This window comes from Dasypus novemcinctus, chromosome 28 (assembly GCF_030445035.2).
Source record: "Dasypus novemcinctus isolate mDasNov1 chromosome 28, mDasNov1.1.hap2, whole genome shotgun sequence".
Classification (NCBI taxonomy): domain Eukaryota; kingdom Metazoa; phylum Chordata; class Mammalia; order Cingulata; family Dasypodidae; genus Dasypus; species Dasypus novemcinctus.
The window spans coordinates 21,443,224-21,463,558 of NC_080700.1; the positions used below are offsets into that span (position 1 = coordinate 21,443,224).

A 20,335-nucleotide genomic window follows, 5' to 3' on the forward strand; every position below is an offset into this window, starting at 1 on the left:
ACGACAAAGGTTTCAAAAATGAAAATTACATTGGAATTCTGCAAACGTAAAAGTGGCTGTCTTAAGGCACACCAAATCCTCTGTTCCCTCCCAACACAGACAGAACAAGGTACTCACCAAGGAGACATCTGGACCAGACCAAACCAAAATCAAAACCAAGTGTAACAATAAGCCTGAAGTTCAATGCCCCTTGTGCTGCACGGGTAACTAGGGAGCAATGGGCACAAGCCCACTGTGAGTACAACATCTGGACACTCGCCAGCTGTGGGGACAGCTGGGGCACCCAGATCCCACTTCTGACACCAGACACTGTCAAAACTGAGTTACTGGTAATAATCAATACTATGGGTTTATTGAAAGAAAAGTTGCTTGAGCAGGGAGATCCCAAACCAAAGAAGAGTTTTCAAAATAGTTAGCAAGTTACATTGGCTTATAAAGGCAATTAGGAGATCTCCCAAGGGAAAATTACAATAATTTAGGGTTCGTATTATAAAGGGAGTTTGACAAAGTGGGCAATAATCTTAGATTGGTTGTTATTTTTATCCATTTATGACAGGCTATTCCTATCCGATTGAAACTAGCTCACTTCCAGTTTTTGCTTAAACATCAACTTTTGCAGGGTTCCCCCCCCCCCCCCCCACCAGAAGCCCTCACTTTTATTTATAACTCTTTGTAACATCCCTTGTTACTTCTTGGAAAAGTGGTCATTCCTGGCAAGCCAATGTAGGCAGTCAGTTTACTTTATTGAACACATCTTACAAAGCTAAACAGCCCCCAAGGAGTTGTCAGAAGGCAGTACCTAGTGCTGGGTAGGTTCTGTCTAGTTCCCCTGTTTGCTTTCCCTGTTCAGCTGTCTCCTTCCAAGGCAGTGGAGTTTTCACCTACATATAACTTCTTCAATATAGACTTTTCTAATTTCTGATTCTAAGCCTGATCTGGCTATCAGACATTTGGGCAGAATAAAACATGATGTAGTGCAGAGAAGTGAGTCAGAGAGCTCCAAATACTCCAATTCGTTGCTCAGGGAGTAAGTGCTTGCAAGTATACCATGGATGAGGGAAAATGTGAGTCTCTCTCAGGTTTCTCAGTAGTAACTGGGATTCAGAGCACCTTTAAAAACAGACCACATGCAGCCACCACACCAAGGAACTGAGAGTCTACAAGTGCAAGCAGGAGAACCCCATCCATCTGCCATGTGGGATCTAAGCCCTTTCTCAATTTAGAGGTGGAGTGAGCATTGGCATTCCAGAGTCCTCAGGATGGAGGAATAAAATATGGATTAGAGTGTACTTACTGGTAGTCTACCATAGAATTCTTGTGACTCTAGCAGTGGGAGAAATTATATCATTGATGTGGAGGCAGTGGCCACAGGATTTGCTGAAGGCAGGGAGAGGGAAAAAGAGGTATGATATGGGGGCATTTTTGGGACTTGGAGTTGTCCTGAATGATATTGCAGGGCCAGATGCAGGACATTATATATCCTGCCATAACCCACTGAATGGATATGTAAACTATAATCCATGGTATGTAGCTCCAAAATATATTCATAAAACGCAATTAATGTACCATGCTAATGACAGAAGTTGTTGATGTAGGAGGAGTGAGGAGTATGGGGAGTGGGATATATGGGAACCTCTTATATTTTTAATGTAACATTTTGTGTGATCTATGTATCTTTAAAATTAAAAAAAAATAAAATGGCGGAAAAAAAGATTGGTATGCACTAAACATCAAAAAACAACAACAAAAAAAAAAACCCCAGACCAAATGGCCCTTGTTTTCCTTTTCTTTCTCATATTTTCTCCCAGAATAAAAGAAAAGTCACTTTAAGGATGAAGCTGGCCCAGTGAAGATGACGGTGGTTGACAGGTTCCTGGGGGTTGTTTGTATGCTTTGTGGGTCAAGGTTTGCTTCTTACAAATCTGAATAAATGGACAGCCCAATGTGCCAACCTAAAGACATCAGGCCCACCATCATCGTATCCTCACTGACTAGTTATTAAGCATGTAATCAAATGTATATACTAGAGAAGGAAGTTCAGCTAAGCACAATTTTTAGTCTGGATTAGCCTCTGATTTGCTTTGGGCACTGAAAAATACCTTATCTTTGTTTTGCTTTAAATTCTAATATTATTTATTTTTGACTTGTCTCTTTTTTTGCTGAATCAATCTCACCAGAAGAATGTCTATTTTATTATTGTTTCAAAGAACAATAATATTTCAAAGAACAATAGCATTTCTTATTTTCTATTTCATTAATTTTTTCTCTTTATTATTTATTCTAGTTTTGGGGGATTGCTTTTGGTGTTCTTTTTCCAATTTAAGTTAGATTTCCAGCCTTTCTTCTTTGGTGATATAAATATTTAAATCTATAAATTTCCTTCTATGTATTTCTTTGACTGCCCCCAACAAAAAAGCTTTATAATGTGTATTTTTAAAATTATTCTAGTCTCAGTATTTTCAAATTCCATCATTATTTCTTCTTTGACCCATGATTTATTTAGACGCTTAGTTTTAAATTTCAAATGTGTATGTTTTGATTTCTAAGTTAACCGTGGTGTGGTCAGAGAATATGGTGTGACAATATTGATTCTTTGAAATTTTTTGAAACTTACACTATAACTTCGTAAGCAGTCAATTTTGTTAATGTTCCATATATGCTTGAGAAGAATTTGTGGTCTTTAGTTTTAGGGTACAGGGTTTCATAGATGCCCAATATTTGAAGCTTGTCAATTGTACTATTAAAATATTTTCTATTTTTTACTTCATCTGCTTGGTCTATCGATAATTAAAGAAAAGTATTAAAATCTGCCATTATGTGGGTGGGTTTGTCAGTTTCTTATATTTCTAGCAGATTTTAAAAATTTGTATACTTTGAGACAATCTTATTAGATTCATAGGCATACAGATTTAGCATTTAAAAACATTTCATAGTGAATTGCACCTTTTATTATAGTGTAGGGATCCTGTCCAAAGCAAATCATGTATTTTGTCTCAATGTTTATTGGCCTAATATTAATAGCTACTCCAGTTTTCTTTTAGTTAATATTTGTCTGCTATATCTTTTGTTTTCCTCTCATGTTCTACTACTTTAGATGTGTCTCATAAAATGCATAAAACTTGATTTTGTTTTAACTGGAGTGTCCAGTCTCTTCAAATTTATTATAATTGGTATTGTGGATCTTGTTATATCAACTTTTTTTCTATTTTTCTTGCTCTTCCTATGCTTTTCTTTTTCCTTTCTTAAAAAAATGATTTTTTGTTTTGTTTTATTTCATTTTATTCCTTCTGTTAGTTTGAAATTTGATCCTTTGTTTCAATTTTTCTAGTGAAATTTAACCATGTTTACTAACAGAGCTTAAATTTAATGCTACAATCCCCTCTTAAATAATTTAGGAAACTTCAAACTTAAACTCAGTCACTCTCGCTCTCATCTGACAAGTATTGGTAGCCAATCTTCTATGTTTGCCCCTTATTGTTAATTTGTTATTTGTATGTAGATGGTACTAAGAATTGTATTTATACTTTATTTGCTCATGATTCTATATAGTAACTCATTTTCCTTCCTTCTGAAGTAAATCCTGTACAAGTTCTTTGGATGTATAGCTCTAGGTAGTAAATTTTGTTTATTTGGAAATATCTTTATTTCACAATTATTCTTTTTTTTTTCACAATTATTCTTAAAAGATAGTTTTGTTAGGTAAATAGTACTGTGTCACCAATTACTTTCACTCAGCCCTTTGAGGATGTTAGTTCTGTCATGTGGCTTTCATTTTGCTCTTAAGAAGTCTGTTGTCAGCTAATTGTCCTTCCTTCATCGGTGATCTGTTTTTCTCTTGGGTTGTGTCTAGATGTCTTATATTTATCCAGCGTGGTATACCTTGCCTTAAAAGGCGTCTGGCACATAGTAGGCACTCAGTAAATATTTGTTGAATGAATGAATGTTGTGTTTCCTTTAACTGTGAATTTGGTTCTTTCATCAGTTCTGGAAAATCCTCAGCCATTATCTCTTCAGCATTGCCTTTTACATTCTCTGTTCTTTCTTTCTGAAGTTCTAACTAGACACATGCTGGAAGGTCTTTCTTCCACCTTTCATGACGCTTAACCTCTCTCTCATAGTTTCCATTTCTATGTCTATATGTATGGTCTGGATTTTTTCAGACTTACCTTCCATATCACTACCTTTCCATTCATCAGTGTAGAATCTAGTATTCAATTCCTCCATTGAACTTTTTATTTCAATAATTATGTTTTTCATTTATCAACATTAGATTTGTTTTCATTTATTGGTGGTCTCTTATTTCTTGCTCATTTTTGTGTTTCCATTTTTAAATTTTTTAAACTATTTTACAAAAGATGCCTCTTTGCTTTTTTCTGGTAATTACAATATCTAAAGTCCTTGTTGTTCTATATGTGTTTGGTGGTGTTATGTGTTTGGTGTTTATTAATTAAGTCCCATTTGATTGATCTTTTCAGTGGGAAACCCTGTTACCTCCAGAAAGGCATTTGCAGGAATGGGAGGGTGGGAGGAAAACTCCTGATGTGGAGTCACTTTTTTACCTTCCATTCTTCCTAGAACCACAGGGGGCCACAGGCAGTGCTGACATGGACATTTTCTCTCAGGTCTCAGGGAATCCCACTCTTTGCAAATGCCTTTCATTTATCCATCAGGTTTTACCTCAATGTCTGACTTTTTTTTTTGGTCATTGTTGTCTGCTTTTATTAGAGGTTTGTGGTTTTCTCTTACTTCCTGAAGTGCTGGTAGTTCAGTAGAAATTATATTTTGTGCTGAAGGTAGTTGTTTTTCAGAGAGTCTTTCAAAGTAAATCGTCTATGCTGCTCATGACAGAAGTATTTTAATAGCTGAACAGTTGTTGTTTTATGGAGCAAAAGAAAGAGTCTGATGAGTGCACAGCATTCTTAATATGTGCTTACTTATTGGACTAGGAAACAGGATGTCAAAGCAGATCCATACAGCTATGTTGGTATGGATCCCAGAACGACACTAAGCAAAATATATACAATAACAAGTTTAATTGTGAGAATATGACATAGCACCTCCCACTTATCTCTGAAAGAGTTCAATTGAAATTTACTTAGCATTTATTATATGCCAGGCACTGGGCTCTCCTGAGGATACAAAGATGAGCAGGAATCTTTCTTCAACAAGCTCCAGGCCTAGCAGGGAGTGTTGTGTTGGAGATTTGGACCCGAAGGGTATCAGGAATGAAAGAAAGAGAAAAGAGAGAAGGAAACAAAGAACAAGAACGAGTGAGAGAAAAAGAACGAGAGAGCTGGGATCATGGTCTGCGAATAATAACTCCTCAGACAACTTTGTTTACAAGGGGCTCTCTGTATACCCCAGTGTATGTGACAACAAGCAGGACTACGTAGCCTACGTGCCATCAAGCAGCATTACCCGTATTCTAAGGAATTTTTAAAAAATCTTATCTAAAGGTACAAAGTCTAAGTGTTCTATTCACTACAAAAGGTTATGTGCTCATCTTTTCTTTCAGCCTTTAACAGCTTCATCCCATTTGCCAGGAACTCTTAATTACCTCATTCCTTAGGTTGCAAGCGTAGCCATGGAGACAGCACTAGCATGGAGACAGCACGTCTCTCCTTGTGAGGCCACTGTGCCTCAGTTTGCAACATCATTGCATTGAAATCATTACGCGATGAGAGTGGTGATAAATGTGGTGAAGGGATGCTTTCTTCTGGTTGGTCTGAGGGGTGGGATCAAGGCAAGAAGCACATTAACCTTGACCTCAACCTCAGAGGATAAGGAGGGCCCAAGAGGAAAACAGGAGGAAAAGGAGGTCCCATCACACATTCTCTCATCTTCAACATTGTTCTTTTTTTTATCGCCTCTTATTGAATGCCTTCAAAATCAGTGCTTAGTGTGCATCCCTGGGTTCCACCTGCAAGTATTTGGCTGGGAATCTTTCTTTTCACAGGCACCCAATGTCCCTGCAGGTGTTCCATCCATGGGGAAATGCTGGGTGGGGAGGTTTGGTACATTACCAAGAGTGTGATGTTGATGTCGTAATGGAGCAACCTTAAGTGTGGTTGAGGAAAGCACCTGTCCCCCCAAACACATTCGGCAGATGCTTGGACCTTTATGTCAAGGCAGGCATCCCAAATTTTGCCTGATGGAATGCTGCGCTTTATTTTCAGAATGCTTTGAGCTCTCCAGGAATGAGTAATTGATAGGAAAATCCTGTAATTGATTGGGGTTGGGGTGAGGAGGCGCCCAAAGCTGAACTATCCTCCCTGGGAATCTTGGTAAACTTTAGAGTTGGTGTTTGGGCGAAAGTAAGGACCACAACTGGACTGGAGAGCCAAAAGACATGAATGACACAGACATCTATCCTTTTTGATCTTCGGGTTAAAGATTCTTGGCAGAAGATAGCTTGGTGTAGTGGAAAGAACAGATATGTCCTTTGGTGCCTGAATGCCAGCTACTCTGTATATCAGCTGCAAGGGCAAGCCACAGAGTAATTTCTCAGCTCTAGAACAAGTGTAATAAAACCTATCTTAGTACATTTAGATGCTGAGTTTGACTTAGAGAGAGGCCACATTTGAGCAACAAGGAGGTAACTCTTAGGCACCCTATAATACTAGGCTAAGTTTCAATTTCAAGAGTAAAGGTTCATAAGTACAGCCATCAATATTAAGGGCCCATCAATGGATCATCCTTCTTCACCAGTTACTGACCCTGTACTCAGGGGATTCTTGCTGCTCCATTAGAGAATGTGGTAGAGCTCCCCAGGATGGGAATTTGATGTTCTTTTGGTTATTGTGTGAATCTTCACCCACCATGACAGTGCCCCATGAACACTTAAACACATTTATATGGCTTGAATGGTATGCCCCAGATGAACCTTTTCCCGTGTATCCCCCATCACTGACATCCGCACAAATGATCCTCTCCTGTCATATTTGTAACTCTTCTATGAGTGATTGGTCTGACAGAATCATGCAAAGTACCTATCGTTGTGCCAGGCCATAGGTGATATTCAAAATTATTTGTTCCTGATAACAAGCAGAAACTCTTGAGCTGGGGGGAATGAAGAGAAGGAAGGAGGAGAAGACAGTTGACAGACCAGATTTGACCTGGGAGCTGTCATTTCCTTATGCCTGTTCTAGCTTGATAACTCAGTAATAAATTTGCATTAAATATAAAAAAAATGCATGAGTTTTTGTTTGCCATTGAGGCAGAGAAGATACTATTAAGTTTCCTTTTCCTCTGGGGCACACAACTGGGTTTTATTTCCCAGCTTCCCTTGCAGTTAGTGGGGTCATGTGACTGAGTTCCTGTGATGAATATTGGCGGATGAGACTTCCAGGCCTGGAGTCCCAAATACCTTTCCTGCAATCCTCCTCTCCCTCTTTTTTCCCTCACCTGCTGGCAAAGAACTCTGAAGGCCTAGAGGATGGTGGAGTTCTTCGATGGAAGTATCTAAGATGCCTGGGTGACTGCAAGGAGTAGAGTCCCCCCACCCCATCCATCTGCACTGTCATAGGAAAAGAATGAGAACAAGCTTTCTTTGTGTTAAACCACTGAGATTTGGGGGTCATTTGTTACAGCTTGTTTTAGTTGTCTAAAGGCTGCCAAAGGCAACATACCAGAAATGCGTTGGCTTTTAAATGGGGATTTATTAACTTGCAATCTTACAGTTCTGAGGCTGGGAAAAATGTCCAAATCTAGCCATCAAGTGATGCTCTCTCTCTGAAAACTGGGTGCTGGCAATCCTGGACTCATCTGTCAAAAGGGAAGGCACATGGTAGTATCTCCCTTCTCCTCCGGGTCTTGTCACTTTCAGCATCCTGATTTTGGTGGCTTCGTCTTTCAGCTTCCTTGGGTTTCTCTCCATCTCTGTGACTCTCTCTCCATAGTCATCCCATTTATAAAGGCTTTCAGTAAGAGGATTAAGACCCACCCTGGGTCATGCTTATTGAAGAAATCTAATCAAAAGGAAGGTCCCACCTACAATAGGTTTACACAGACAGGAATGGATTAGCTCTAAGGACATGATCGTTCCTGGGGTCCACAAAAGTCTCAGAATACCACACGTCTCTTCTTGTTAGCCTACCATGACTAATACAACATTTTAGTACATTTCCAATAGGGCAGAGATTCCAGGGCTGGGGCACCTAACAAAATGGTAGGAAAGCTGATACTTTCAAGATAGCTCACCTGCTGAGATGCCCAAAGGCCCCCATGATGCTGTCCAGCCAGTGTCCGTGACTTTATATGGCTCCTCTCCTCTCCAGGCACCCCCAGCTCCAGCCCCTCCAGTTGAGAGTCTTAGCCTAGCATGCTGTGGCTGGCTTTCCTCCTCTTGGCTCTTTCCTTTTCTCAGAATGCCTTTCTTCTTTCTTCATGGGGCAATTCCTTTTTTTTTTTTAACCTTAAGGTGCAGCTTAGACTTACCCATTCCAGGAATACCTTCCCTGAATCTCCACTTCTCCATCTGAGGTGTACTTGGCTTTCTTCCTTGGCCTGACTAGTCCTCTCCATGCACACAATGCACTATTGTGTGTTTGTGTGTATGCCTCCCTCATCAGACTCTAAGTTTCTTGAGGGCAGAGACTGTCCCCCCATCACCTGACACAGTGTTTAGTAAATATTTGTGATGAAATGACATGGTGCATAAAAAACATGTGTGATTAGTGAGTGAATGAGAAAGTAAACGAGTGAAGAGTTTAACCTCTTTTACAATTTTGACTTGACCCACGCCGAACTGGACCTACATAGATTGAAAACAAAACCCAACACATTCCTATTCCCCAATGGTGTTGTTTCCCAAGGATTTTCAACGTAAGCCTCAAGGTTTACAAGTCATTGGGTGGGCACAGACTAGCAGAATCTCCCCCTACAGGCCCCTAAAGTAGAAGGAGGACAAAGAGGACTGTACACTGCCCCTGGGTTTTGTCACTGCAGAATCCTAATTTGGGGTGTGACATGGAACATGGAAGGAATGGGAAGAAATAGAAGTCTGGCTCCTTGGGGCCTTAATTCTTATGTGCTGACATCTACTGTGCAGTGAAAGCTTCTCTCAGCTGTCTGGGCACTCTGTGGCAGGGGCAGCTGGGCTGGGGGTCAGCAAGGGGCAGAGCGAGAATTGGCTGGCAACACTCAAAAGGTTGCAAAGCCAATCCCTCCAGCCCGCAGAGGTGAGAGTAGATGCTGCCTACCTCTCAGCACAAAATAAAACCTTGCCAACATTCTTCCTCATTTCTCTCTCTTAAACTCTGACCCAAGAAAGGAGGTTTATTTATATTCGGTGAGGAAAAGACAGAGTTCCTTAAAGGTCTCAGCGTCAAGTTTTGTAATGATAAACGACTGGTGAGTATGTCAAGTACAAATAATGGCTCCTGCTGTTTTATCTGGGCAAGAGATCAGTCACATAACTTTTAAAGGATTGCTGCACTCTTTCTTCTCTGTGCTATAGTAAAACAAAATAGCCTAAGACTGTTACTTGGGTGATAATAGAGAAAAATAGTGAGGAATGCAGTCTAGGGGATTGGAAGAAGGTGAATAAATAAATGTGACACTTATTTTTATAATCCCAGCATTTCAATTGTATAGGTAAGAGGGAGTCCAGTAAATCCTTCAAAGAGTAAGATTGTTTAGTGTTTTTAGTTTAATAAAGGGTGTTTGGGGAGATTAAAAATGAAAGTCAGGTTATGGGCATGCTGATTGCCCAGAAAAACTGGGCTCCTTATGTCTGATTAACCAATGAGGTGGGACTTTGCGGTGGAAAGGTAAACTCAGGAACCATGTCACAGATTACCTCTTTTTTGTGATTGGGGAAGTCGGGCGACATTTGTGGATTTCTGTTTCCTTATATGTGTAAAGCATTCTATTGTCAAATTGCACACGGTAGGTTGGCTTAACAACGGGGATCTATTAGTTTACAGTTTCAAGGCTAGAAGCCAGAAATCAAGATGGCGGCAAGGCTGGTTTTCTCCCAGAGGCTGGCAGGTTCCGGTGCTGGCTGTCCCAATCCTTGGAATTCCTTGGGCTGTATCTCTCCTTTTTCTGCTCTTCGGGTTTCTGCTGACTTCCAGCTTCTTCCTGTGGCCTTCTCTAACTTCTGGCTTCCGGTTCCTTCTTTTTATAAGACTTCAAAAAGACTGGATTCAGTTGAACCTCACCTTAACTAAAAATAACATCTTCAAGTGGCCTTATTTACAATGGGTTCACATCCCCAGGAATGCAGATCAAAATGAAGAACTTGTTCCCCGTCCAGCTCCCCCCCGGGTCATATAACTCAGTGTACCACCCTGAGGTCCCAATAGCGCTATCATCTTGTAGCAGAGCTAGTTTTTCATTGACATATTTCATTGACGTATTTCATTCCTGACCCTGAACTTGGAGTGGCCCTATCTCTGTGAGCTGGGCGAGAGCTAACATAAAACATGGAGGTATTTGTTTCCTAAAATCAAGATGGATTCTCCCCCATGAACCCTTTCTTCCTGGCAGGTCTGATGTACTCTGTGAAGGATGTCGATAAGGAAAAGAAGGGGAGCGTCTGGGTGTTGCTGTCACTCTAGATCAGATGCCCACCTTGTCTTCTATAAGATCCACTGTGGACTCTGGTGCTTTATGGAGAACCTGAGGATAGGGTGATGGCATGAACCGTTCACACACAATGAAATGTGCTGTTGGGAAGTGGGGGAGGTGCTAGACTCGCCTTAAGAAAATTGTTCTTTTGTCAAACCCAGTCTTTTGAGGGAGGTGACCTCCTTTATAGGATTGTTAGGGCAGTAGCAGCGGAGATTACTAAGTGATGTGTAAGTCTCTAGTGTTACATTTTATTGCCCACCAAGGGGACTGGAGGTTTTGCAGCAACAGTATGGAACAATGGAGCCCAAGCTTCATTAACCCATCCATACCACATGCTTTTGCCTCAATGACCTGATTATAAATATTTAAACTTGAGAACATTTAAGTATTTTTAATTAATTCTGATAAGATTGCATCTGTTTAGGGAATATATAACATTTCTTATATGGGTTTTGTTGTTCTGTTGTGTTTATTTGCAATAAGAACAAAAGATGAGTGGGGGAAGCGGGCTTGGCCCAGTGGTTAGGGCGTCCGTCTACCACATGGGAGGTCCGCGGTTCAAACCCCGGGCCTCCTTGACCCGTGTGGAGCTGGCCCATGTGCAGTGCTGATGTGCGCAAGGAGTGCCGTGCCACGCAGGGGTGTACACAAAGGGGAGCCCCACGCGCAAGGAGTGCACCCCTTAAGGAGAGTCACCCAGCAAGAAAGAAAGTGCAGCCTGCCCAGGAATGGTGCCGCACACACGGAGAACTGACACAAGATGACGCAGCAAAAAGAAACACAGATTCCCGGTGCCGCTGATAAGGATAGAAGCGGTCACAGAAGAACACACAGCGAATGGACACAGAGAGCAGACAACTGTGTGTGGGGGGGTGGCAGGAAAATAAATAAAATATATCTTTTTTTAAAAAAAGATGAGTGGGGGAGACTGCATTTTCTCATTTCTTAGAAAATAGCTCAGAGAGGAAGCATGGACACTTGAAACAGGTGGGAATTTAGATGGATTCTTCCGTATGGGAGGTTACTCATCCAGTGTAGATAGAAAGCAAACCAGCGACCTCTGTCTCCTCCAAACGATGGAACTGTTTGATTCTTCAACTAATTTTAGCAGTTGTAGGGTGATACTGTTTAATTTTTCTTGGCTTCATAGTCCTGAAAGAGAAGCTTCCCATATGGGTTTAAGTTAGGATATCATAGTATCAAATGCAGTTTTCCTCACAAAAGCTTTCATGTGTCAATGGAGAGTGTTTATTTTATTGCTGCTTGGGTCCAGTGGAGCCAGATTTAGTCAAATGGTGGTTTTCAGTGAAATGCCATCAGCCAAGTGATGTCCCAGATAAGAGACAGAGCTTTAAAAAGAAAGGCCATCACTGGCCAGATGTAAGGACATTGCAGAATGCTAGCCCCCGTTCTTAAGATGTGCGAACTCTGACACACTTGGGGTTGGACATAGTCCTTTGGCAATGTTGAGTTTCTGGAATGATAACTCAAATCCTTGTGCGTGAACAAGGCTCTGGATAGCTCAACCCTCCGGAGAGAAGACTGAATCTCCTTTACGAGGGTCGTCGCACTTGTACAAGGCAGCACGTGAGCCCCTTGGGGAGGGGAGGTGTGGTGAAGGCTCCCCACAAGGTGACGACTCCACATGTGCTCGCCTCATCCCTGTTTGACAGCCTCTCATGTCTCAGAGGCCGTTCTCGGTTGTTGCTTATGCACAGCAGACAGCAGGATGGGTCTGGTTTCAAGGCGCCCTTGCCAGTTGGAAGAGCTGAGCGACAGCACAAGATGAAAAGAGACATGTGTCTCTCTCGCCCCGCACAACTAGGACAGGGATGCCGTAAACAGAAGCCTCTCGACATGAACAGGAGGCGCCAAGAGCCAGGGTCTCCTGGTCCGGAGACTGATGGTGGCACATTTACGGGATTAAGGGGTTGCGGAGAAACAGTGTGTACGTACAATATTGATATTTTTTTCAAGCAATGTTTTTGCAGACATCAGTTAAGAAATGAGCTTTTCTTCATTCTTCTCAAAGACATTTTCAAAGCCGTACTCATAGGGAAGATGTATGGATAATTAAAAACATTAAAAATCCAGGGAAGGAGAGAAAGTTCAATCGGCACTAGCAAATCAATTTGGCATCAACTTCAAAATCACGTAAAAAGTAAACGTCAAGGTTTTTGTTGTGTTACGGGAATTGTTCCAAGAATCATTTTCACACTTTCTGGGTCTTTCTCTGTGTCTCAGGTACTTAATAATTATGTGACAAATTCATCCTCTGAGACCCTCTGTAGTCAAACCACCCTTCCCTTCTAGGATTGCTGTGACCCCCTACCCAGGGTGCAGGTAAATAGGACATATATGGAAGAATCTTGATTTTTAAACTAAATCGAAGGGAATAAACTAAACCAAATAAAACTGCCTTTGTAGTTATCTACTCTCAAGATAATTCAATAATAGAAATTTATGATTGCAAAATCTGGTGGAGCAATCATTAAATTTTAGATCTTAGCTGGTTCAGTGTAACTGATGTCTAAGGCAAATACAGTGATTAAGGCTTACTAGTTGAATGAATGCAGGCAAATTATCCAGTTCAAGACTTCCTGCACTCAGGCGCTTAGGAAACGGAAATAAAATAGATGTTTCCTAGAGTTGCTGGGAGGATTGTATTAAATAAAGCATGTCAAATGCTTATCATGTTATCTGGAACATCATGTGTGCTAAGGACCTGGTGAGCATTTTAGTTGTTGATTACAGAGAAAATTGACTCCAAAAGGCGCATGAGTCTGGGAATTCAGGAATTTGGAGTAGGATGCCAAGACCCTAGACTTGGAGGGAAGCTTTTGTTAGGCAGGGCATCAAGATTCAAGTACTAAGGAACATGGCAGCGTTCTACTCTATGTATAAGCTGGAGCTATTAAAATAAAGAATAAAGAAAGAACCACGCTATAACATCTGAGCAACATGATTTAGCAAGACTTCCCAAGACTCCATGTATTCTGCCCTGAAGTGGAACTGTGCCTCCTCTCCAGGTTCTCTGGGTGCTAGATGAGAGGATCTGCATGACCTGCTAAGCACATGGAAGGTCCTTCTTCTTGCCTTTGGTCATGATATGGACTCCCCAAATCCTCACCTGACTTGGTCTGGTCTGTGGTTGTTGGACCCAGACTGGTTCAGAATCCCAAGCTGTGTTCTGACTGCTGCCTGGACAGAGGGACTCTGGGATAGAGGGGATGGAGCTCTGGCACTTCCTAAAACCTGGGCAATCCCAGGATCTTAGTCAGACCAGAGCTCAGTGGGGTCCGGTGACTCTCCTGTGAAGCTGTAAGGCTTGGGCAGGAACCCTGGGGGACATCTAAAGGCATTTTTATTCTCATTTTACCTAAACCAAAGAGCAATGCTGATTATCCTGTTAAAGTTCCTGGTGTTATTTTCTTTGCTGTTGTTTGGGGATGGGAGGTGCTGTTGGAGGTTAGTGGACACCACTGCCCAAGCAGACCATGAGCTCTTACAGGGTGGGAACTGCGTAGTATTACTCAAATTTGTATTGTAGCCCATCCCACCTCCCTTCCTGCAGTGCAAGCCACAATGCCATGCAAAAGAAATATTTGCTTCTTAATCTTTCTAAAGTGTCACTTTGACCAAGTCACTCGCAGCATCAAATCTTCCAGTTGCCTACTGGATCAAGAAGGGAGCCTGAGCTTGTAAGTCTGCCTTGCCTCAGCTTACCCTTCTGGGCTGCTTTGTTCTCACTACCCAGTTTGATGTACCTGCTGGGGATGCCTCTAAGGAGGAGATGACGAGGATTGCAGATTCCCAACCAGCTGCTTCCACCATGGTGAAGTTCCCAGGAGCTGTGGAAGAGAACACACCCAGGTACAATGAGTGATGAGGACCTTGGCCCTAAAGCTCAGTGAGGGGAAGCAGATGTGGCTCAAGCAACTGGGCTCCCATATACCATATAGGAAGTCCAGGGTTCGATAATCCTGGTGAAGACGAGCTTGCCCATGAGGAGTGCTGGCCCACTCGGATCCGCACAGGAGTACCGGCCATCATGGAGAGCTGGCGCAGAAAGATGATGCAAGAAAAAGAGACACAGAGGAGAGGCAATAAGAGACACAGCAGATCAGGGAGCTGAGGTGGTACAAGAGAACGATCACCTCTCTCCCACTCTGGAAGGTCCCAGGATCGATTCCCAGAGCTGCCTAATGAGAATACAAGCAGACACAGAAGAACAAAACAGTGAGTGGACACAGAGAGCAGACAATGGATGCGGGTGGTGGTGGTGAAGAGGTAAATAAATAAACCTTAAAAAAGAAAAGAAAACCTCAGTGGGGATGTCTAGGTAGCTGAGCTGCTTATGCCTGGATGCTGCCTTCTGGATGCAGGCCCGTTCCCAAGTTGGAGTAAGTCTCAGGTCTGCCTTGCCACCACAGCTGCATGGCATTCCAAGAGAGGATCCAGAGCAGAAAGGGTTCCAAAGAGAGCAGAATTCTAAAGAGGACAAAGGACTAGGAGAAGACAGTGCATGTGCAGAAAGTTCTTACACCAAAATCTCTTCTACTACCCACACTTTCTAACATGAAGTTCTATCATATGTTTCTTCACAAGCACCAGAAATCCTTTCATTAATCAGGACAATGAAAGGTGACCCAAAGGTGCTGTGGTTAGAAAATATCCATCCAGTCCATGCTGCTATCCTAGTTGGGTCATCTAGACAGACCTCCCCAATCGATGAAATGAACACAGTGCAGTAACAGGAGGACAGAAATGATAAATATTGAAATGCAGGCTAGGGCCGAGGTAAACGTGGGCTAATTTACTTTGTTTATTAATCAATCCAGTTCTCTTGCATTGAATAAACACTAAAATTTAATCTATGAAAGTAGCTCCATACTCACCAGGGATTAAAAAAACATAAGAGACTACATTTAACATTATATCTAAGTCACACTTACTGCTTACAAATGTATTTTTTTATTTGTCAAAAAATAGGAAAAGGCAGTGGACTTGGCCCAATGGATAGGGCATCCACCTACGACATGGGAGGTCCACAGTTCAAACCCTGGGCCTCCTTGACCCGTGTGGAGCTGGCCCATGCGCAGTGCTGATGCGCGCAAGGAGTGCCCTGCCACGCAGGGGTGTCCCCATGTAGGGGAGCCCCACACGCAAGGAGTGCACCCCGTAAGGAGAGCCGCCCAGCGGGAAAGAAAGTGCAGCCTGCCCAGGAATGGCGCCGCCCACACGGAGAGCTGACACAACAAGATGACGCAACAAAAAAGAAACACAGATTCCCATGCCGCTGACAACAACAGAAGCGGACAAAGAAAAATACGCAGCAAATAGACACAGAGAACAGACAACCGGGGTGGGGCGGGCAAAGGGGAGATAAATAAATAAATAAATAAATAAATAAATAAATAAATAAATAAATAAATCTTTTTTAAAAAAAGGAAAAAAGAGCAAATTTAACAATTGATCGTACTAAACTTAAAATTAGAACCAGAGAACATATGTTGTTCAACAAAAAAGGAAATATCAAAAAAGACATATTAGCATCTGGATTTTTGGTAAAAAAAAAAACAAAACAAACAATCCTGCAGTTTAATTAATGGTCCAAACTAAACAGACTCTTTTCTGAAACAAAATAAAGCTGTAATTAAATCCAGCTTTGTGACTTTGGTGAATCAGAATACCAGGAGATAAATAAAAACAAACAAAATTAGTAAGAGGACTGAAACTCATACAAGATTTCATGAATTGAAACTGTTGCACTAAGAAATGGCCTGTATTTGAGGCTTTAGTATATGAAAGATTTTCTGGAAAGAAACTCTAATAATTTTGCAAACAGTCCAGGTAAGATTATAATCCTGACTCATTTTCTGGATTACACATTAATGCCATGACCTTTAACTCTTTATCTTCTTACAACCACTAGAAGAATAACCAAAATAGATTTCATGCATTTTTCCAGTATTTGTAGTTATGTTATCCTTTTTCACGAGTCACTTTTCAATTCTTTTTTAATGGCATGCACTGCAATTATTGTATTTTTTCTTACAAAACTATTTAGACATTTCATGTAGATGATTTTTCTTTTTTTTTTTAAATCATTCAATCTGTCAAAATATAAATGATATACACAGGTAGTAAATCACTTTTAAAATTTTAATAACTAAATATTCTCCACCTATTCCATTTTCTCATTCTCTTTCTATAACCCTTTTTTTCTTAAAAAAAAAAGAAAAGCAACAACTACAAAAAAACTCTAAAAGTCCAGCTTAGTTGTGCCAAGTTGGAGTACTATCCCAACCCACCTTCCCTAAACCGATCATTAAAAAAGTTCCCTCTTTCATATCTTTTTCCAAAAGTGTTTGAATTAATGCATAATAATTCATGTATTTAATTCATTGACTTGTTTTTGCCTTCTCCATCATTGGCGCTGTGACAAATTAACAGGTGAAAGAGCTGGAATACATGTTCCTGTTTAGCATCAGTTCAGGAAAGAAAAAAGTGAATGTAGTTACAGTATTCTAATATTTATATGGGAGAATGTAAGACCACAAAGAGGTAAATCACTCTAAAAAAGGGGGTGGAGCGTAAGAAGGATGGGTGGCCCGTCAGACTGTAAAATGTGTTACAAAGCCAGATTAACAAGAAGAGCATGAATTAACACTTTACAGATGGGCTATACGTTTGAAAGCCAGGTGATACCAAGTGTTGGTGGATTTCAGGTGGACAGCTGGTGGGCATGTGCAGCTCTCCTCAAGAGCAATCTGGGCCCCGGGGACATCCGGCCACACAGCCGCATGAAATCAACACCGCCTCAGCAGGCTCTGTCTGGGAAATAGGAAAATCTATTTCTCCAACCTGACATAGTTATACGCATATATAATTCCCCTAATCATGATTCTTCTATTTCTTTTATTTGAATCTATAATTTCAACTTACCTGCTAAGTATATTTCTCAGAGACTTAAATCACTGGACTGTCCATATACCGGTTGAGCCCTGAAACCCAGCAGAGTTGCAGCCAATACCTACTCTGCAGTTCTTTGGGCTTTCCCTGGATAACTAACGAATTGATGATGATGGACCAGTCCCATTCCAAAAGCAAGGAGTGTCTTCGGCTCCAAACAGAACAATTCCTTACTTCTGCCCCATGTCTGTGTCCCTTCTCAGCCTGACACAGTCGGAATGCATGCTGTCCCAAATCCCTCAAGATTTAGGAGTGAACAAAAATCAGATTTATTGTTATTGTAGTTATTGTCTTTTGTTGACTGAGTAACTTGTAACATTGATATTTAAAAAAGAACACTCGAACTAATTATAAAAATTAGGTGTCCACATACATGTCCTGTGACCCAGCAATTCCACCACTATGTATAAATTCCACTACCCATTAACCCCAAAGGAATTCTCAAACTTATCCATTAGGAGACATGTGAGGATGTTCATTGCAGCATTATTTGGGGGAGTTGGAGGCACTGGGTGCTCATCACTTGGAGAATTTATATGTAGAATGTAGTAAAGGAACTCCCTTCAGTAGTTGGAAATGATGAGTTAGATGCTCATGTAGCATTACAAGTGGCCCATAAAGCAGAGCGAAGAACCAAAAAGTAAGAAAGAGCATCGAGTATAGAATATAATATTGTTTACAAAAAATTAAAAACATGTGCACACAAAACAAGTAATACATATTTTGTGAGAACACAAACAGAAAAGAGTCACAGTAACACATCAGAATTGTTGCCTATCTGCCATTGGGATGGGAATAGGACTACAGCTGAAAACAATCAATCAATGAATCAATCAGTAAAATGAGATAGGCGTCTTGCATAACCCACAATATTAGTGAATTATAATCAACCCACCCTCTGTCCCTGAGTCTCAAGTAGAAAAAGAGGTAAAAAGAAGTAAATGGATTTTTCTGCTAAAGGCACTTAGGAGTTTTGTAGGATGCCTTAGAATTTACCCCAGCCTCTGACCTATTGAATAGTTTGAATTATAATCTAGAAATATAGATTGGCTGGAGATCAGTGATCACAAACTATATTTAGAAATTCCTAGGGGTTGCAACCTTTATCCCCTTCACTAACGTAAGTCTGTTTTCATTAGACCGAAAGAACCAACTTTATGAAAAGTGTTTTAAAACTCAGAGTTTGAAATGCCAGCTCCATCTGTGATTGTGTATAAGATATTTCCTTGGGAAGATGTTTGGGAGCATTCCCTTTTTAATGCTTATTTAGCTTCTTTCTGTTAAACTTCACTTAAACATCATTTAAGATAAAACTTATGGCATTGATTTGTATGTTGTGGACCAAATACATGTAAAGTGTACAGATCATGTATATGTCTTTACCTCTATAAGACAGCTGGTCTAAGACTTTCTAAGACCTGTTGACCTGTGGGTGTCAGTGACAAAGGTCACACAGAAGGGGTCATGCAAATACACTGTGTCCTCAGGTGCAGAAATAGAAGGCTTTTTCTGGACATGCCACACAGATGATGTTTCTCAGTTCCCATCTCAAAAGCCTAATATAAAATGTAATAATTTCATCATCAGGTTTAAGAGTTCCATTCCCCAAATTGCCTTTTAGTTCACCCACAAATTTTTATTATCCTTTTACTGTAGAACAGAAGTTCAGGCATTGCTTTTGTCTTCAGTGAGCTTATGATTTCCTCATTAGGAAGGCCAAGGTGTTCAAAGTATTTCAGGACTGAGTTTGAGAAGTCCTTTGAATGCGAAGGTCCATACATCTTCCTGAACCAAAATGCTTTGGACTCCCACTCACTCTCTGTTTTAAATTTTCTCTTCTCCTTTGCATTTTTGGTTCTTCAGTTGGGTGCTGGTTTCATCTGAGTTTCCCAGAGAGCAGAGCCAGAGAGAGAGAGGGCTCCTGGGAAAGCAGGGAAGGAACTTGAAGTAGGGAAGAAGGAAACACAACCACAAACCACCAGGGTCTACCGCCAAGAACGGTGAATTGTTCCAACCACAGAACTTGCCATGAGAAGCCTTATGAGCTGCTTCTCAGGACCGTTGGGTGGGAGTAGGATCGAGGGAAGAACTGATCCTGGGGCTCCTGCTGCCCTGTGGGCAAAGATTCATTCCACGGGTATTAGTGCCCTCACACTTTCAGGTTGTCCACGCGTTGGATGCTGCAACTTGGAAGCCCTGAGGTTGGAGACAAGGAGGAGGGGGGGCACACAGGAGGCAAAGAGCTGCCAGGTGGTGCCTGCCCCAGGATGGTTAGTGTTCCACTAGACTTGAAGCAAGAGGCAGGTGAGACCTAGGAGAGCAGAGGCGGGTGTAGATACCCATGTATTGTTAGTTCCTTCTGGTCTTTTCTTTTGACTGATGGAGCTATCCCTAGATCCTAAACTATAGGCCACACAGAAGCGGAGAGATTGGGCTGGACCAGCAAAGCAGGAAGCTGCCCATTGCAAATACTCATGATTACAAATCCTGAATCCCTAAACCGGAGTGTTTCTTCTCTTTTCAATGAGATGGTTTAGGCCATACGTATGGTAGAAAGTCAGGGAAAAGGCTGGTTAGGGCAGAAATGTTTCAAAGAAGTGGAATGAGGATGATCTGAAGGAATGGATGGGTCATGCAGAAGGGAAGAAGGTAGAATGTTACAGGTGAGGGAGACAACATGACAAAGGTCTCCACTTTGATCTGGTAGTGATCATTTATTGAGAGGCATGGTAAGTTCTATGTCAGGAAAGTGCCACCTGTGAAGCAGCTCTATTGTGGACTGGCA

The 20,335-nt window shown here is 41.4% G+C and overlaps 1 protein-coding gene across 1 annotated transcript in view; it reads left to right on the forward strand.

Moving 5' to 3' along the window:
* SLC22A3 (solute carrier family 22 member 3) overlaps nt 1–20,335 on the forward strand; it is a 127,573-nt gene that overhangs the window by 10,775 nt on the left and 96,463 nt on the right. The window lies entirely within an intron of this gene.